The sequence below is a fragment of the Marmota monax genome, unplaced genomic scaffold (assembly GCF_021218885.2).
Source record: "Marmota monax isolate L192 unplaced genomic scaffold, Marmota_monax_Labrador192_F-V1.1 WCK01_AAM20220418_F8-fsc00191, whole genome shotgun sequence".
Taxonomy (NCBI): domain Eukaryota; kingdom Metazoa; phylum Chordata; class Mammalia; order Rodentia; family Sciuridae; genus Marmota; species Marmota monax.
In genome coordinates, this window is record NW_026693537.1 from 264,800 (window position 1) to 272,743 (window position 7,944).

The following is a 7,944-nucleotide window of genomic DNA, read 5'->3' on the forward strand; positions in this document are numbered from 1 at the left end:
AATGAACTCAAATCAAAAATCTAATTAAGAGCAAAAATATAAAACTCTTAGAAAGAAACTCAAGAGTAAATCTTCATGACTTTTGTCTTGGCAAAAGATTCTTAGATTTGACACCAAATGCTCAAGCAAACAAAGGAAAGAAATAAATTGGACTGGATAAAAATTAAAAACAGGGGCTGGAGTTGTGGCTTAGTGACAGAGTACTTGCCTGGCACATATGAGGTCCTCAGCACTGTATATAAATAAATAAATAAAATAAAAGATCCATTGACAATTAAAAAATATCAAAAAATAAAAATAAAAAAAGTTTGCTCCATAAGCTACCATCAAGAAAATAAAGAAAACCCACAGAATGGGAAAAGTATTTTAAAATCATATATCTGATAAGGGACTTGTGTCTATAAGGAACTCTCACAACTAAATAATAAAAAAGATAAATATCCCAATTAAAAATAGACAAAGGATCAAAATAGACATGTCTTCAAAGAAGATACTCAGATGGAAAAAAAGCTCACAAAGGAATGATTGACTTAATGATGGATATATAAATCAAAACCACAATGAGATGCCTTTATAAGATATAAAAATTTTTTTTAAAAGATAGTAAGTGTTAACAAGGATGTGGAGAAATTATACTAGTAGAAATGTACAATAGTGCAGTCACTTTGGAAAAGGGTTTCACATTTTCTCAAATAATGAAACATAGAGTTACCATATGACCCAGCAATTCTACCCCAGAATACATTCAAGAAAAAGGTAAACATATGTACACACAGAAACTTTCCCATGAATATTTATAACAACATTATCCATGACAGTCAAAAGATGGAAACCACTCAAATATTCGTCAACGGACAAATGAAGAAACAAAACACAGTGTATTCATATAATGCAACATTATTCAGGTATATAAAGGAATGAAATAACAATATATGCTATGACCTGGATTAATACAGAAAATATGATTCTGATGAAAAAAGCCAATAACAGAAGACCACATACTGTTTGGTTCCATTCATAAGAAAGTTCAGAATAGGAAAATATATATAGAGAGAAAGTAAACTAGTTGTTGCCTAAGGCTTGGGTTACAGCTCTCATAATCTAATCATTTCACCTCTGAACATTCCTACATTAACTCATGAAATTTTTGAGACACATGTTTGGATTCAAACCATACATTAGGCTTTGGAGATTTCCCTTACTTTAGGAGTCAAGAATTGCAGTAAAAGATGTCTTGGGCAGAATCTAATTGTTTTATTCTGCCCTAAATGGAAGCCTCTCATACAGGTTTTATTTTTAACATTAATGTTCATAGGACATACGTGTCATTGAATATGGCTAAGTTGACCATTATTCCTCCCTTCCTAGCACTTACAGGAATAACAGGAATTTTAAATTGGTTTTCCTCCCAAAGAAGGCAGTAAGTCACTTAATTAACAGAACACTACAAAGCATACATTGTGAATATAAAATACGTATTGCCCAAACCAAGCTAATCACCAGACCTATTTAGAGACCTCTAAAAAGCCATGACTACTAGCATTTCATGGCAAGTATTTTTATTAGTTTATCAACCCCATCTGCTTAGAAGCCAGATATCTACTGTTCAAACCAAAAATCAAATTATCTTTATTAATATTATTAGAAAACTTTTACTAAAAGATTGCCCTGAGAAGATCATTTGCACAAGCATTTTCCTTATCTGATGTATTTATAACCACAGCCTTCCAAGGGATACACTACCATCTATATATAGTATATACTAAAATATACTATTTCCACCTTACCAATGAGGAAAAAGAACCTCAAATAGGTTAAATAGCTTGACAAATGTGTTAACAGGTATAAAGCAAGGCTGCTGTTACAGAGACCCAATAATAATTCAGTGGCTTATTTCTCACATACAGTCTGGGATCAGCACAGCAGGGTAGCAGGAAATTCTGCTCCATGTGGTCATTCAGAAATCCAGTTCCTTCACCATCTCATAGTGCACTGCCCTCATCAGCATGTACAAAACAGACCTGTGAGGAAGAGGAAGAATCTGGAGGAAGCACAGCTACAGAAGGGGCATGCATGTCTTCTGCTCTGATCCCATATGTCCATGCGTAACCACACTTAATTACAAGGGATTCTAGAAAATGGAGTAGGCAGCCATGTGCCTGACTATAATTCCATTACTATGGAAAAGGTGGAGAATGAATTTTTATGGACAGTCTCCAGCCCCACTAAGACTAGAAAGCTGTCCCCATAGTCCCAGAAACCCTCATCTCTCATTTGGACTACTTACCTGGTCTTCTTTAGGTCTCTATCCTATGTCTCTGTATTGCATTCTCCATGCAACAGAGTAGTCATTATATATGTAAGTGATTGTGTCATTCTTCTACTCAAATCCTTTAAAGGTTTCTCTTCCCATCTAGATTAAAATCTGAAGTCCTTGCCATTTCTGACAACCCTACTGCACTTGCCTTTGACCACTGCTAAGGAATTTTTTCTTCTTTCTCCCCATTGCTCACTCTACTCCAGCCACACTGGCCACTCTGCTTTTTTCTTAAGCAGGTTAAGCAAACTGTCATCTATAAACCTTTATACTTGCTGTTTCAATATCAAACTGGCCAAGAGAAACTCATGAGGAAGAGTACTGCAGGCAGAGGAAAGGGCTAGACAATTAGTGGGAAAGTGAAGCTTTCTGTCCTCAGTAGATTATGAGGACAGAGTCAGCAGAGGCCAGATCCTGTAGGGCTTTGTAAGACAAGACAAAGACTCCTTAATACAATGATGAGAATCCTTTGGATCTTACCAAGAGGAGAGTGGCATTTTCCGATTTAGGTTCTAAATATACTATTCAGGCTGTTGTAGACAGTGGATTATAGACCCCAAGCCTGGAGGCAAGAAAAGAAGTTAGGATGTTTTGGTCTTACCTACTGAAATGTCTCTACCCTACTGTCAACTAGTACTCTTCTACTATCCCCCAAGTGTCACCTATTCCATGAATGAATTATCAGTGAACAAGTGTACATTTCAACATGGAAATACTTCAGGGACTTATACGTGTTCAGTAAGTACTTGGTGAGCACTTAACAAATGTTTGGCAAAGCACCGTGCTTTGTGCTGTGGTTAGAGCAAATGTGACCAAGCACTGCCCTTGCTCTTAAAAAGCTTTTTGATTCATTGGGGAAGATGTTACCTATACCTATAACTCAAACTCCAGGAAGAAAGTGGTAAGTTCTATTAAAAAAAATCACAAGCTCTCTGAGGAATAAATAATCACTTCTAGTTGTAGAAATCATGAATGATGTCATATTTGAATAGAGTAAGACTTCGATGGGTGAAGATGTTCAAGAAGGGTTATAGTTCTATGAAAATAAGTTGACTTTGAATCTCAGACCAAAGAAAGATATTAAAGATAACTTAGTCCAAAACAGAGTTTCCATGTGAATAATAAATTATTTTACGACTGAGCAAGTACTCTTTCAACCTCAAGCTTGGCAGTTCAATCTTAAATACAGATAGATAATGAGATGGTGTCCTTGAACAGTCACATAATGCTGGCATAAGCCTCTAGACCATGACTGCACCAGTAATAAAAATACAAAATAATAGATACTTTGGCTTCAAAGAAAAAGTGATATTATCTGCTAATCTCATCTCTATCTCTTGTCAGTTCATCACATTTTTATATCTTTCATGAGATTCTTCTCCCTCAGTGGCTCCCACAACCCAGAGACATCAGCAGCAATAGCAGTTCACCAAGGAGCAGCTACCAAAATCCCAGCCAAGATGTGTGGGTTGAGGAAATGAACTGCAGGCAACCCCCCCACGCCAGGGCAGGTTAAAGGGTGATCATGGTTTGAAACAGCCAAGCACCACTGTCATCTGGCAACCGGCACACTAACTTCTTGGAGGAAACAAGGACAGTGACCTGCTAGCCTGTGGCAGCTGAAAGCTAAGTGTAGGCAAAGAGAATAGTACTCCCCTCCGTGCCCCAAACCCTGAAGAGCTTCAGTTTCACATCTATTCTAAATGTAAGGCCAGCTCCAGAGAACATTGTGTAGTGGGCTCTTATCTTCAGGATCCACTTAATCTCATTTTTGTTTCTCCTTTAGTGGCTCTCGCTCTGTCAAATTATCTGTTTCTTTAGACAAGCCATGTGCTTTCCCCATCATGGGTGGACACTTTACCCACACAGAGGAAGCTGATCATTGCTACAGAAAATCACGCATCGGGGAAGTCTGCTTTCTGCTATAGACTGAATGTTTGTGTCCCTTCAGCCCTCACAATTCATATATTGACAGCCGAATATCCAAGAGGATGGCATTAAGGGGTAAGGGCCTTCAAAAGTAATTAGATCCTGAGGACAGAACCCTTGTGAATGGAATTAGTGCCTTTATAAAGGAGACTCCAGAGAATTCCTTAACTCCTTACTGTGAGGACACAGTAAGAAGATGTTTAATCTATGAACCAGAGTGCAGGCTTTACCAGACACCTTTGCACCTTGATCTTGGATTTCCAGTCTCCCAAACTGTAAGAAATAGTTGTTTAAGCTACCCAGTCTATGATATTTGTGTCACTGCAGCCCAAATGGGTGAAGACAGTTTCCTGTTATTCATCATAACCTTGCACTCCAACAGAAAAATTTATCATTTCTCTTTACACCTTGAAATCTATCCCCACCTGCACACATGTCCATTGTCTTCTCCACTTGTGCTGTTATTACAGAATGACATGTCTGGGGTAGGATACAAACAATAGACAGATATTTCCCACAGTCTGGAGCCTGGGAAGTCCAAGATCAAGGTGCCAGTATCTGGCGGACTGCTTTCTGCCTCCAAAGTGATGTTCTACTGTGTTCTCCTGCCAGGAGGAATGTTGTGTCCTTACATGGCAGAAGATGGAAGGGCAAGAAGACCCTCTCTCTAGGACCTTTCATGTGGCATAATATATTTATGAGGACCATCCCTCATGACCTAAAAACCTCCCAAAGACCTTGCCTCCCAGCACTGTTGCATTTGGAATTATGTTTCTAGCACATGAGTTTTAGGGGGAAATATTCAGACCATAACATGCATCATCTCCTTTTGTACCATTTCAACATAGAGTTGGAGTTAAGAGCATGAATTACCAAAGTTCAAAGTCCAGCTCTACTGCTTCCTAGTGATGTGGTCTTGAGCAAGTCTTTTAGCATCCATGGGTCTCAGCTTCAAGAGTAAAAAATGTGACTAAAATTTTGAACTTACCTCATTGGGTTGTTGTAAACTAATAAAAGAAAGTCAATGTTCATTGCAATGATGGATAAAGCAAATTCTGAGTTTACTTACTTATAAGACAAGGAAACAAGTACCAGTAAAAAAGTTCATTGAGTGAAGAGGCTAGGGATGTTATACAGATAAATAAAGAAGCTGGTGGGGTTTATGGTGGTTATGCTAGTTAAAAGTTTACACTCTAATAGGGAAGCATGGGTCTAAAAATCTCGTTTTTCATTTCTCCAGTGTCATTTCTCACTGAATGGAAAAGAAACTTCAGGTAGATTCACTGAGGGTCAAACCCCATTGACGCACTCAAAATGATCAGTTTTCACCTTCAGATGGTTAGGAGCTGTTGTGGCAAAACATAGCATTCATTTTCTGAATTTTCTAACCAAGCACTAGGTTGGAAAGTACCTTTATTCAGAGGATTAAATTACTTAATCCATATAAAACATGTAGAACACTGCCTGACAAATAATAAGCCCTCTGTAAATGTTAGCTATTATTGCTTATAAATAAAATTTTCTAGGGCTGGGCTCTCTCAGGGATTTCAGGGATTTCACGATCTCAGGGATTTCACTCCTGAATTTTCAACTCTCTTCCTCTCTGCTGGATGATTCTGGTCAGCATCCCAATATATTCTAGAACGTTCATACTTCTCTTTCACTCAGGAAAGGTAAAGATGGAATCTTAGAGCCAAAGGCAAGAAGACAGATGTATTTGGTAAATGACTTTGGGAGATCAGGTAGCCATTTAAAAATAAAACTAGGTGTATCAACACCTTCCAGTCTACACCAACAAGCACTCCAACTGGATCAAAAATTTCAGTGTAAATAATGAAAAGCTTAAATGTGCAGCTATGGTTTTCATTCAGCTTGTGTGTCCTCAAAGGGCTCATGTGCTAGAAGTTTGGTCTCCAGTGTGGTGACATGAGAGGCAGCTGCACTTAGTAGGAGGTAATAGGTCATTGAGGGGATTAATACTGGTCTTTCACAGAATGAGTTCTTATGAAAGTCAGATCTAAATGCATACTGTTCTATAATCTGCTTTTTCTCTTAACATATCTGCATGTCAATAAATTTGCATCATTATTTAACAACCTATTGTGGCTCTTCCTTGTTTAAAGCCCTTCAGTAATTACCACTCCCATTCGCCATGCCTCGCCTAATACACTAAGAATAATATTCAGACTCTAGAGCCTAGAAAGCCTACACAATCTGACCTCTCTAACTTTTTCTAGCACCACCATTTCTCATGCTTATATTTCTTGACCCACATGCTTCTTCTCTCATTTCTTCAAAAGCTCCAAATTCTTTCTTTCCAAGTATCTTTCACATTTCTTTTTCTTGGAATGTCTCCCCTACCTCATCTGCTGTCTTGCAACTTTTCTCAATTGTCTTCTTTAAGTTTCTGAGAAATGAATAGTAGGTTACAAACAATTATCCAAACTTCCTCCTACTGTTAAAGAGGTAAGAGATGGGCTGAGCCATTCAAGAAATGGAATAGGGAGTCTTTGATCTAAGGAAGAATCAAAATGAACAAGGTCAACTCCAAGGGCCTGCTGCTGATGTTTAAGGACCTAAGAGGCAAATTTGGGGGCATCATCAAATCTTATCATAGATAAAGACCATATAGAAGGAATCAAAAGTGAAGTGTATATTATGGAAATTAATTAAATATATATAAGACAAATTTGAAGAAACATTACAATATAAAATGGAAAAATGATGAAAATTGTTGGAGAGATAATGACTAACAGGAAATACAAAGGAGGTCTAATATAAGATAACAGTTCACTATTACTAACAATTTGCTATTTTTAAAGAAAAGGTACAAATAGTAAAAGAAAAGGCAATGAATTTCCTTTTAATAACAAAGAGAGAAAAGCTTAAAACACTAGAAAAAATTTCCCAGGAAACCTGATAGACTACATTTAATGCCTTGACAAACCCTAAAATAAACTAAAAGCCTCACCTCTCCCCAGTACTATGACATAAATCCAGGGGTGCTTTATCACTGAGCTACCCCTCCAGTCATTTTTACTTTTTATCTTGAGACAGAGTCTCATTGAGTTGCTGAGGCTGGCCTCAAACTTATGATCCTCCTGCCTCAACCTACCGAGTAGCTGGGATTATAGGAATGCCCCATCTCACCCAGCCAAAATAAACTAATAAACTAAGGCATCCATGCAGAAGAAAATCTCCCACAAATGTAGGGGCTGGGAGGGAGACGCAGAGTCAGACTAGTCTCCAATTCCCCTGCAGCAGTGTTCCAATACCAGAGACAATGGAGCTCTGTTATAAAGTTCTAAGAAAAGGAAAGGGTAATTTTCCCACCCAACTAATTGTACCTTAAGCATAAAGACAAGAAACAGACTTTAAAATGAGCAACAATTCATAAAATTTAGAGCCTATGAGAGATCTTTTTTAAAAAAGTCATCCAATAACAAAATCCAACAAGCCAAAAATTAAGTGAAATTAAAGAATTTGAAAATCAGAGATTGGTCTTTAGATCCATTCTGTGGTTTAAAGAAAAAGCAGAACAGTGAGAATTATGGATACAGAACAGAGCCGATGTATGAATCTTGATGATGTAAAAATAACAATAGATTTAACAGAGTTGTGTAGGCAAGGTAAGAAGAACCTTGTATTTTATAAGGTTCTAGCTGCCATTGATAGCGATTCCTCTGATGGATCTGGGC